Source organism: Lolium perenne, chromosome 3 (genome assembly GCF_019359855.2).
Source record: "Lolium perenne isolate Kyuss_39 chromosome 3, Kyuss_2.0, whole genome shotgun sequence".
Lineage (NCBI taxonomy): Eukaryota > Viridiplantae > Streptophyta > Magnoliopsida > Poales > Poaceae > Lolium > Lolium perenne.
In genome coordinates this window covers 230,188,422-230,200,898 of record NC_067246.2, presented here as the reverse complement: position 1 = coordinate 230,200,898, position 12,477 = coordinate 230,188,422, and positions in this window count along the sequence as shown.

Here is a 12,477-nt window from a genome sequence, read left to right as displayed (position 1 = left end):
ATGCTGACTTCCATCTGCCGACGTGGCCGCTGCCCAGTAGATCGTTGCTGACCACAAATAGCATATGTGCAGAAGATAATTTTGGCCGATTGCTGGAATCGGCCTCCACATTGCTTGTTCGATGAAGGTTTTGTAATGTCCCTCCATAAATTTTTTGGGGCCGATCACAAGGATCAGCCTCGCCGGGTTTGCTCATTGGTTTAATCTTGCTACTCAGTTAGGCTAGATAAAACCAACCCAACCTCTGACTTGATGCGCCTGCTGTCATCCACCTTGAGTGCATCGTATAATCGTGGAGCACTAAGCTCTGTCGGCAAGACAAGCACCATGTTTGTGCCAGCCGATGTTTCATCATCGGCTTTCTTTTGCTTGGGACGCCACTCCATTCTCCGTGGACGACCCTCTTCATCCAGGGCTCGCTGAACCTTTGCAGCCAGATCAGGCCGTGCCTTCCTTAGCGTATGCAGGTATAACCTTTCGGCTTCCTCCAGGCCGCGCAAACGTTGAACCCTGCGCTTTTGTGAACGGCTGAGTCCGTCAGGGCACCACCTTGGACGGTGGTACCTGTCTTCTTCTTCTTCTAGTCCCTCGTCTTTGGAATCTTCAATATCTGCCCAACGAGGTGACTCAGCACGTTTGTTTGGTGGTGGGAGAGGCCCTAAGCGCTCGAACACAGACACGTTGGCTGCCTCCTTCTTCTTCTTGTTGCATTCTGGGCAATTGCCGATTGTAGGCAATCGGCTCATTCCTGAATCCCAGCAGTGTCTGAAGAAAGGGCAGTCCCAGTGTCTGGCGTTGTCATCTTGCTCCCTTGATTTTCCCGTGGCACGGCGCTCGTGCTCCTCCTCATCGCGATCCTGCCGACGATGTCTTCTGGCTTCTCTAGCCAGACGATCTCCTTCATCATCATAGTTGGACCGTCGGCGTTGGTCATACTGACTCACATATTTGTTGAGGAGGTGATCAGAGAGAGGTCGTTGATATCTTATGTTCTTCACTTCTCCCTCTGTGACGTAGCGCTTGCCATCGTGATGGAGCCGATCGCGTGGAGCGGCCTCCTCTGTATCCTTGCTATGAGAGCAGCTGCCCTCATCTCCATCTTTGCCAGAGTGGTTCCCAGGTCCTACCATGTTGATACTGAACGTGGGACCTGGCTGGCAATCCTCAGGGTAGATGACTTCTACCATGTTAACGGCGGGGAAGGGCTGAGTGTCTACCTTCATGGCGTACTGGTTGAAAATTAAACGCCCCTTCTCTATCGCCGCTTGGATGTGCTGACGCCACACCCTGCAGTCGTTGGTGGCATGGGAAAGCGAGTTGTGGAATTTGCAGTACGGCTTTCCGTTTAGCTCTTGCGCCGTGGGGAACTTGAGACCTTCAGGAATCGTCAACTGTTTCTCCTTGAGCAGGAGGTCGAAGATTTGTTCAGTCTTGGTCACGTCAAAATCAAATCCCCTAGGCGGCCCTGGTGGCTTGACCCATTTGCAGGATACAGGGGTTCCTCCCCGAGTCCACTCAGCCACTGCTACTTCTTGGTCTCCCGCAGGCACTTCACCTTCCTCTGTATCGACCATGACTACTGCACGCTTGAACTTGTCTTGGTACAGTCCGGGTGGCGCTGTTCATATGCTGATAGTTTCTGAACCATGTGCGCCAGCGAGGGATAATCTGCTTGGGAGGCCATGTCCTTGAGCTGTGTTGCAAGGCCAGCTACTGCCAATTCGACTGCTTCCTTTTCAGTTATACGAACCGAATAACATCGGTTCCTAAGATTCCTGAAGCGCTGGATGTACTCTGTCACCGTTTCTCCGCGCTTCTGTCGTAGTTGTGCTAGATCGGCAATGCTAGACTCGGAAGCTTCTGAATGATATTGCATATGGAACTGTTCTTCCAATTGCTTCCAAGACTGGATGGAGTTTGCTGGCAAAGAGGTATACCATCCAAAAGCCGATCCTGTGAGGGACTGTGAAAAGAGCCTCACACGTAGCTGATCCGACACTGAAGCCGGTCCTAGTTGCGCCAAATATCGGCCGACGTGCTCGATGGAGCTGGAGCCATCTGATCCACTGAATTTGGAGAAGTCAGGGAGCCAATATTTAGGTGGCAGCGGGATCATCTCGTACTCGTCGGGGTACGGCTTGGAATAGCCGATTGCCCTTCTTTTCGGCACCATGCCGAACTGGTCTCTCAGTATGGTACCGATCTGATCCGCCGTGTCTTTGGCCGCAGGAGATGCACTCAAGATTCGCCGGGGTGGCGTACTTAGCCAGCCATGTTTGCTTTTCCAGCTCCGAGCCAACCTGCAGGAGCTGGGCTGCGGAGTTTCGTCGGGGTGGCGTACTTAGTTAGCCACGTCTGCTTCTCAAGCTCTGTCGCTGACGTTTCTCCTGTTTTCGCCGGAGTCCCTGATGTTGTGGCCTGGTTTGAGAGTGCCCAGTTGCCACAATCTGGCACATACGTGCACGCGTATCCTTGAGGGATCTCCTTAGGCGCCTCCGTCAAGAACTGGTAGTCACTAGGATCACCACCAATCTTGTAGACGACGAATGCCGGTGTAGCCGGCACTTCAGGTGGTGCTGCCAACGCATATGGCAGCGGTGGACGGGACTGGAGTGGCAACTCTCCCTGATGCGTCCCGAGAGCTGGTCCTGACGGCGAGTACTGGTGGCCCATGATCTCCTGGATCACGCGCAGAGCAAGACGCTCCAACACGTTGACCAAGTTTTCAGAGTGGCGGTGTAGCGAGTGAGCCACCAAGTAGTTGATCTCCTGCCGTAGGCCCCTGGTGCGTTCCTCCGACGGGGCAGAGAGATCTATCCCATCGAGTGCACCTTGTGGTGAGAATCCCTTCCATCTGATGCCATGGGTACGGGTTCTCTGAAAAGAGCCGATGAGGTCGGCTTCGAGGGTGACCTTGATCTCGTCATATTTCTTCTTGAGCTCAGCAGGCAGCTCCTCGTAGGTGACTGGCGTGCCGTCCGCCGCCATCTCAGATGTAGATGGCGATGTGGTTGATGTAGACGATTGTCCCACCGGGCGTGCCAGAATGTGTTGACTGCCAAAACCCACCGGCGGGCAGCGGCCTGTCAACACCGTAGAGCCGGGAAGAGCCTAGAGCTGCGGCTGGCTGAGACCCCTCCGAGCGACGGCCCGCAATGCTCTTCTGGTCACACGCGGCGATGCGAAGTGCAAGGGCGTGCCACCTGACCTATACCTGGTCAGGAAGGTGATGGGGATGCCTCGCTTAGTTTCCTGCATGGCATACACGTAAACATTAAATACGAGCCTCGATCGGCTCTCAGGTTATCCTGTGAATCGGCTCAAAGAGCCGATCCACCCATGATTCATACGGGGTGCACGAATACTTGGTGATCCTGCTTGATCAAGATATAGCTAATGAGATCTACGACGATTTAGGGTTTTCACCGCATAATCGGATCATCCTACTCCAGGTTGGGCCTCGCGGCCACGCACGGTGCTCGTAAGCCGATCCTAAACAAGGCCACACAACCAACATGACGTTGATCATCGGAACATCCCGTTTAGGACTTGCGAACGCCACCCTACGTGCCGCTGGATCCTCCCCCCCTTCGTAAGGCCTAACTATTGCAGATATTAAACTAATCCTTGCAGAGCAAGGAGCAATCGTAACGGATCAGATCTACCAGATGATGAACAAGCAGGGTGCCGCCCCCACGCCTGTGATAGGCGTGAGGACGGCTAGACATGCAAGGGTTGCACTACGTAAGCATGCTTATACGAAGAGCTATGCTAACCCTAACACATCTATGATAACTACGTTGCGCGCCATCAAAGACGCTTCAGTACGCGCAACGCATGAACAACGTGGGGCTTGTGCTGCCTAGATCGCAAGATGCGATCTAGGCAGCATGTCGCTTACCTGGTAGAAACCCTCGAGACGAAGGAGTTGGCGATGCGCCGAGATTGGTTTGTTTTGGGGTGAACGTTGTGTTGTTGTTTATTCCATAAACCCTAGATACATATTTATAGTCCAGGGGACTTTCTAACGTGGGAATACCCCACCGTGCACGATACAAACTCTAAATCTTGATCTAAGATATAATCTACTATAATTAAAGATACACGGGCAAACTAGCCCAAATTCTTCGTGCAAGGCCGCTTCAGAGATCTTCCACGTGTAGTCTTCTAAGCCCATCTCTCTTACGGCCCACCTCTGGATTTGTCCAAAATCTGGTGATAACAGATGTGTGAGTAGTCTACCCCTGGACTATGGGTCCATAGCAGTAGCTAGATGGTTGTCTTCTCCCCATTGTGCTATCATTGTCGGATCTTGTGAGCTGCCTAACATGATCAAGATCATCTATCTGTAATTCTATATGTTGCGTTTGTTGGGATCCGATGAATAGAGAATACTTGTTATGTTGATTATCAAAGTTATATCTATGTGTTGTTTATGATCTTGCATGCTCTCCGTTACTAGTAGATGCTCTGGCCAAGTAGATGCTTGTAACTCCAAGAGGGAGTATTTATGCTCGATAGTGGGTTCATGCCTGCATTGACACCTGGGACAGTGACAGAAAGTTCTAAGGTTGTGTTGTGCTGTTGCCACTAGGGATAAAACATTGATGCTATGTCTAAGGATGTAGTTGTTGATTACATTACACACCATAATTAATGCAATTGTCTGTTGCTTTGCAACTTAATACTGGAAGGGGTTCGGATGATAACCTGAAGGTGGACTTTTTAGGCATAGATGCAGTTGGATGGCGGTCTATGTACTTTGTCGTAATGCCCAATTAAATCTCACTATACTCATCATGATATGTATGTGCATGGTCATGCCCTCTTTATTTGTCAATTGCCCAACTGTAATTTGTTCACCCAACATGCTGTTTATCTTATGGGAGAGACACCTCTAGTGAACTGTGGACCCCGGTCCAATTCTCTTTACTGAAATTCAATCTATCGCAATACTTTCTACTCGTTTTCGCAAACAATCATCTTCCACACAATACGGTTAATCCTTTGTTACAGCAAGCCGGTGAGATTGACAACCTCACTGTTTCGTTGGGACAAAGTACTTTGGTTGTGTTGTGCAGGTTCCACGTTGGCGCCGGAATCCCTGGTGTTGCGCCGCACTACATCCCGCCGCCATCAACCTTCAACGTGCTTCTTGGCTCCTCCTGGTTCGATAAACCTTTGTTTCTTTCTGAGGGAAAACTTGCTGCTGTGCACATCATACCTTCCTCTTGGGGTTCCCAACGAACGTGTGAGTTACACGCCATCAAGCTAGATTTCTGGCGCCGTTGCCGGGGAGATCAAGACACGCTGCAAGGGGAGTCTCCACTTCTCAATCTCTTTACTTTGTTTTTGTCTTGCTTAGTTTTATTTACTACTTTGTTTGCTGCACTAAATCAAAATACAAAAAAATTAGTTGCTAGTTTTACTTTGTTTGTTATCTTGTTTGCTATATCAAAAACACAAAAAAAATAGTTACTTGTTTTACTTTATAATATCATGCATGTTTTTATTACACTAGTTTGGCATAATGGACAAGAATGATCTTCTTATTCTATTTCCTGATTTAAAACATGGATTGTTTGATGCGAAAATTAAAAAACCTATGGAATCTTATTTGCATGCTGGTAGTAATATTAGTATGAACGCTTTGAACACCATTGTTGATAATAATATAGAAAGTTCTAAGCTTGGGGAAGCTGGTTTTCATGATCTTTTTATTCCCCCAAGCATTGAGGAGAAAATTTACTTTGATGATACTTTGCCTCCTATTTATGATAATGATATTGGTCTTTTAATACCACCTGTTATGGAGGATAAATTTGATTATGATTACAATATGCCTCCTATATTTGATGTTGAGAATAATAATGATAGCTACTTTGTTGAATTTGCTCCCACTACAACTAATAAAATTGATTATGCCTATGTGGAGAGTAATAATTTTATGCATGAGACTCATGATAAGAATGCTTTATGTGATAGTTATATTGTTGAGTTTGCTCATGTTACTACTGAAAGTTATTATGAGAGAGGAAAATATGGTTGTGGAAATTTTCATGTTACTAAAACACCTCTCTATATGCTGAAATTTTTGAAGCTACACTTGTTTTATCATCCTATGCTTGTTACTTTGCTCCTCATGAACTTGTTTATTTACAAGATTCCTATGCATAGGAAGCATGTTAGACTTAAATGTGTTTTGAATTTGCCTCTTGAAGCTCTCTTTTGCTTCAAATACTATTTCTTGCAAGTGCATCATCAAAACTGCTGAGCCCATCTTAATGGCTATAAAGAAAGAACTTCTTGGGAGATAACCCATGTGTTATTTTACTACAGTACTTTGTTTTTACTTTGTGTCTTGGAAGTTGTTTACTACTGTAGCAACCTCTCCTTATCTTAGTTTTGTGTTTTGTTGTGCCAAGTTAAGCCGTTGATAGAAAAGTAAGTACTAGATTTGGATTACTGCGCAGTTCCAGATTTCTTTGCTGTCACGAATCTGGGTCCACCTCCCTGTAGGTAACTCATAAAATTAAGCCAATTTACGTGAGTGATCCTCGGATATGTACGCAACTTTCATTCAATTTGAGCATTTTCATTTGAGCAAGTCTGGTGCCATTTTAAAATTCGTCAATACGAACTGTTCTGTTTTGACAGATTCTGCCTTTTATTTCGCATTGTCTCTTTTGCTATGATGGATGAATTTCTTTGATCCACTAATGTCCAGTAGCATTATGCAATGTCCAGAAGTGTTAAGAATGATTGTGTCACCTCTGAATATGTTAATTTTTATTGTGCACTAACCCTCTAATAAGTTGTTTCGAGTTTGGTGTGGAGGAAGTTTTCAAGGATCAAGAGAGGAGTATGATGCAACATGATCAAGGAGAGTGAAAGCTCTAAGCTTGGGGATGCCCCGGTGGTTCACCCCTGCATATTCTAAGAAGACTCAAGCGTCTAAGCTTGGGGATGCCCAAGGCATCCCCTTCTTCATCGACAACATTATCAGGTTCCTCCCCTGAAACTATATTTTTATTCCATCACATCTTATGTGCTTTGCTTGGAGCGTCGGTTTGTTTTTGTTTTTGTTTTGTTTGAATAAAATGGATCCTAGCATTCACTTTATGGGAGAGAGACACGCTCCGCTGTAGCATATGGACAAGTATGTCCTTGGTTTCTACTCATAGTATTCATGGCGAAGTTTCTCCTTCGTTAAATTGTTATATGGTTGGAATTGGAAAATGATACATGTAGTAATTGCTATTAATGTCTTGGGTAATGTGATACTTGGCAATTGTTTTTCTCATGTTTAAGCTCTTGCATCATATGCTTTGCACCCATTAATGAAGAAATACATAGAGCATGCTAAAATTTGGTTTGCATATTTGGTTTCTCTAAGGTCTAGATAATTTCTAGTATTGAGTTTGAACAACAAGGAAGACGGTGTAGAGTCTTATAATGTTTTCAATATGTCTTTTATGTGAGTTTTGCTGCACCGGTTCATCCTTGTGTTTGTTTCAAATAAGCCTTGCTAGCCTAAACCTTGTATCGAGAGGGAATACTTCTCATGCATCCAAAATACTTGAGCCAACCACTATGCCACTTGTGTCCACCATACCTACCTACTACATGGTATTTTCCGCCATTCCAAAGTAAATTGCTTGAGTGCTACCTTTAAAATTCCATCATTCACCTTTGCAATATATAGCTCATGGGACAAATAGCTTAAAAACTATTGTGGCATTGAATATGTAATTATGCACTTTATCTCTTATTAAGTTGCTTGTTGTGCGATAACCATGTTCACTGGGGACGCCATCAACTATTCATTGTTGAATTTCATGTGAGTTGCTATGCATGTCCGTCTTGTCTGAAGTAAGAGAGATCTACCACCTTATGGTTAAGCATGCATATTGTTAGAGAAGAGCATTGGGCCGCTAACTAAAGCCATGATCCATGGTGGAAGTTTCAGTTTTGGACATATATCCTCAATCTCAAATGAGAAAATTATTAATTGTTGTTACATGCTTATGCATAAAGAGGAGTCCATTATCTGTTGTCTATGTTGTCCCGGTATGGATGTCTAAGTTGAGAATAATCAATAGCGAGAAATCCAAATGCGAGCTTTCTCCTTAGACCTTTGTACAGGCGGCATAGAGGTACCCCTTTGTGACACTTGGTAAAAACATGTGCATTGTGATGATCCGGTAGTCCAAGCTAATTAGGACAAGGTGCGGGCACTATTAGTACACTATGCATGAGGCTTGCAACTTGTAAGATATAATTTACATGATACATATGCTTTATTACTACCGTTGACAAAATTGTTTCATGTTTTCAAAATCAAAGCTCTAGCACAAATATAGCAATCGATGCTTTTCCTCTATGGAGGACAATTCTTCTACTTTCAATGTTGAGTCAGTTCACCTATTTCTCTCCACCTCAAGAAGCAAACACTTGTGTGAACTGTGCATTGATTCCTACATACTTGCTTATTGCACTTGTTATATTACTCTATGTTGACAATATCCATGAGATATACATGTTACAAGTTGAAAGCAACCGCTGAAACTTAATCTTCTTTTGTGTTGTTTCAATGCTTTTACTTTGAATTATTGCTTTATGAGTTAACTCTTATGCAAGACTTAATTGATGCTTGTCTTGAAGTGCTATTCATGAAAAGTCTTTGCTATATGATTCACTTGTTTACTCATGTCATATACATTGTTTTGATCGCTGCATTCACTACATATGCTTTACAAATAGTATGATCAAGATTATGATGGCATGTCACTCCGTAAATTATCTCGTGTTATCGTTTTACCTGCTCGGGACGAGCAGAACTAAGCTTGGGGATGCTGATACGTCTCCGACGTATCGATAATTTCTTATGTTCCATGCCACATTATTGATGTTATCTACATGTTTTATGCACACTTTATGTCATATTCGTGCATTTTCTGGAACTAACCTATTAACAAGATGCCGAAGTGCCGATTCTTTGTTTCTATGTTTTTGGTTTCAGAAATCCTAGTAAGGAAATATTCTCGGAATTGGACGAAATCAACGCCCAGGGGCCTATTTTGCCACGAAGCTTCCAGAAGTCCAAATACGAAACGAAGTGGGGCCACAGGGTGCCCAAACCCTAGGGCGGCGCGGCCCCCCCCCCCCTTGGCCGCGCCGGCCTATGGTGTGGGGCCCCTGTGCCCCCTCCTGACTTGCCCTTCCGCCTACTTAAAGCCTCCGTGACGAAACCCCCAGTACCGAGAGCCACGATACAGAAAACCTTCCAGAGACGCCGCCAACGCCGATCCCATCTCGGGGGATCCAGGAGATCGCCTCCGGCACCCTGCCGGAGAGGGGAATCATCTCTCGGAGGTCTCTACGCCGCCATGGTCGCCTCCGGTGTGATGTGTGAGTAGTCTACCCCTGGACTATGGGTCCATAGCAGTAGCTAGATGGTTGTCTTCTCCCCATTGTGCTATCATTGTCGGATCTTGTGAGCTGCCTAACATGATCAAGATCATCTATCTGTAATTCTATGTGTTGCGTTTGTTGGGATCCGATGAATAGAGAATACTTGTTATGTTGATTATCAAAGTTATATCTATGTGTTGTTTATGATCTTGCATGCTCTCCGTTACTAGTAGATGCTCTGGCCAAGTAGATGCTTGTAACTCCAAGAGGGAGTATTTATGCTCGATAGTGGGTTCATGCCTGCATTGACACCGGGACAAAGGACAGAAAGTTCTAAGGTTGTGTTGTGCTGTTGCCACTAGGGATAAAACATTGATGCTATGTCTAAGGATGTAGTTGTTGATTACATTACGCACCATACTTAATGCAATTGTCTGTTGCTTTGCAACTTAATACTGGAAGGGGTTCGGATGATAACCTGAAGGTGGACTTTTTAGGCATAGATGCAGTTGGATGGCGGTCTATATACTTTGTCGTAATGCCCAATTAAATCTCACTATACTCATCATGATATGTATGTGCATGGTCATGCCCTCTTTATTTGTCAATTGCCCAACTGTAATTTGTTCACCCAACATGCTGTTTATCTTATGGGAGAGACACCTCTAGTGAACTGTGGATCCCGGTCCAATTCTCTTTACTGAAATTCAATCTACTGCAATATCGTTTCTATCAAGTTTTCTGCAAACAATCATCTTCCACACAATACGGTTAATCCTTTGTTACAGCAAGCCGGTGAGATTGACAACCTCACTGTTTCGTTGGGACAAAGTACTTTGGTTGTGTTGTGCAGGTTCCACGTTGGCGCCGGAATCCCTGGTGTTGCGCCGCACTACATCCCGCCGCCATCAACCTTCAATGTGCTTCTTGGCTCCTCCTGGTTCGATAAACCTTGGTTTCTTTCTGAGGGAAAACTTGCTGCTGTGCACATCATACCTTCCTCTTGGGGTTCCCAACGAACGTGTGAGTTACACGCCATCACGGTGCGCCGATGAGGCTAAGGTGGCGCACGCTTTCCACCAGGCGTGCCTCGACAGGCTTAACATCCAGCACGGCTTCGTGCAACCGCCAAACGCCGCTCCAGCTAAGATCAAAAAATACTCCGGTGAGCATATCACTCCGGAGTAGAACAATCCAATTTCTAGTACTGTAGGAGTACTTTATTAGTGCACAAACCTGGCGAAATAAAAGGTGTGTTCTTTGCGTGTGATGTAAATCTAAAAATTTGAAGGTTCTAGCAAAACCATTTCTTCACAAATATTCGATGTGTTTGCTTGGCCTTATCTATATATCCGGTGAGCATATATGGATGCCAAATCCTTTACAAACTTATATTTAACATATATGACCACATTTTTTAAGAGATTGATGTGCATGCATCTATCTCGTCATGGTAAATTAATGAAACAAGTTGCATATTTGCCACAATTCCAAACTTCGTGAGCAGTATAGAGATCGAGACCTTAATTAATTATTATGGGTAGGATGCATGCATGCATGGCCATTTTCTAGGGTTTTAAAGGATACTAGAGCTTTTCTAGGTTAATTTGCAACTATATGTATATTTGTTTTCTAGTTCTGGGCTGATCATTAAACTCAACATTGAGTTGTAGATTATGTGAAATTAGTACATGCCATAAAATATAGTAATTTTTTATGTACCCTACGAGGTAGTACGTGTGGTGTACCCTTAATTATTAATTGGTAGACATGTACCGTTGGCATGTTTGAAGAAAATTTGAATTTGGAAGAAGTTTTTAAAGTAAAATTAATGCAAGCACAAAATCATATGTGATGGTGAAATTTCTAGAACAAATTAATACAAACCTCAAATTCTGACAGGAAATACTTGGACGTGCCTTGCGAGGGTGGTAACAAACAAGAACACAATGACCAAACTTCAAATGCCAATCCACCCACTGAGCTATACGATTGGTGTGTACAATCGATCGACTCCTTCTAATCAAATTTGAATACAATAGAAGAAGTTTAAAAAAAGTTCAAAACGAGATCAACTTGTGCATTGAGTCATCCTTTGTTATTTATTTGCTTGTAAAAATAGAAACATAGGCATATGAATGTATTCGAATAGAACACTTCACTTTTCAACGGGGAAGGGACCCGAAGGTCCCAGAAAAACAAAAAAATTACAATAGTAGTACTCCTTTGAGAAGGCAGTAGAAGAAGGATCCTCGAAGAACCAAATGCTTTTATTATCCACAGCTGTTCGGCTCTTTTCCTTCTCATGTAAGCTATCGCGCAATGATTATGCTAATGCATGGTCGGATGGTAGTACAACCATTCACGCAAACTTCTGCGCCCTTCGTCATGTCAGCATCGTATCCCAGTGTGCAAGCAGTCTACTCCAATGAAATACTCCTAAGTACGTACGGTATTCCCTCCAAACACACACCACATGGTATTCCCTCCAAAGACGCTCCGTCGCCCCGATCTGCTCGAATGAAATACTCCAAAATACTTCTGCGCCCTTCGTCATGTCAGCATCGTATCCCAGTGTGCAAGCAGTGTGCTATGAAATGGAGACGACATTTTGTTGAAAAGTGTCGGTGCATGCTATATATATGAGAGTTTTTACAGCATTATTCCGATTTCCACATAATGCATTAAATTTGGATGCGATGACACACTGACAAGAGTGGTTTAAACAAGGCCATTATTTTATTATGTAATATTACTGCAGTACTCCAAGGTAGCACTAGTAGCCTTCGGTTGTACTCTGCCGGTCGCGCTGCCTCATTCGACCAGACTTTATTCTTCTTCTCATATATATATACAAAATACTGTCTGCCGAGGTTCGATGACCGCACCGTCACCCCTCTCCGCGCCGCCGTCTTGGGCCGCGCCGCCATTCTCCCCGCCGAGTTCTCCCCCGTCCCCGACGCACCACCGTCAAGCACCACCGGACCGATCTTCGCAGGTATGTACATCTCCAACCTCCGGCGAGTAGAGAGGTTCATCGATCATTTTTTTCAATATAACCTT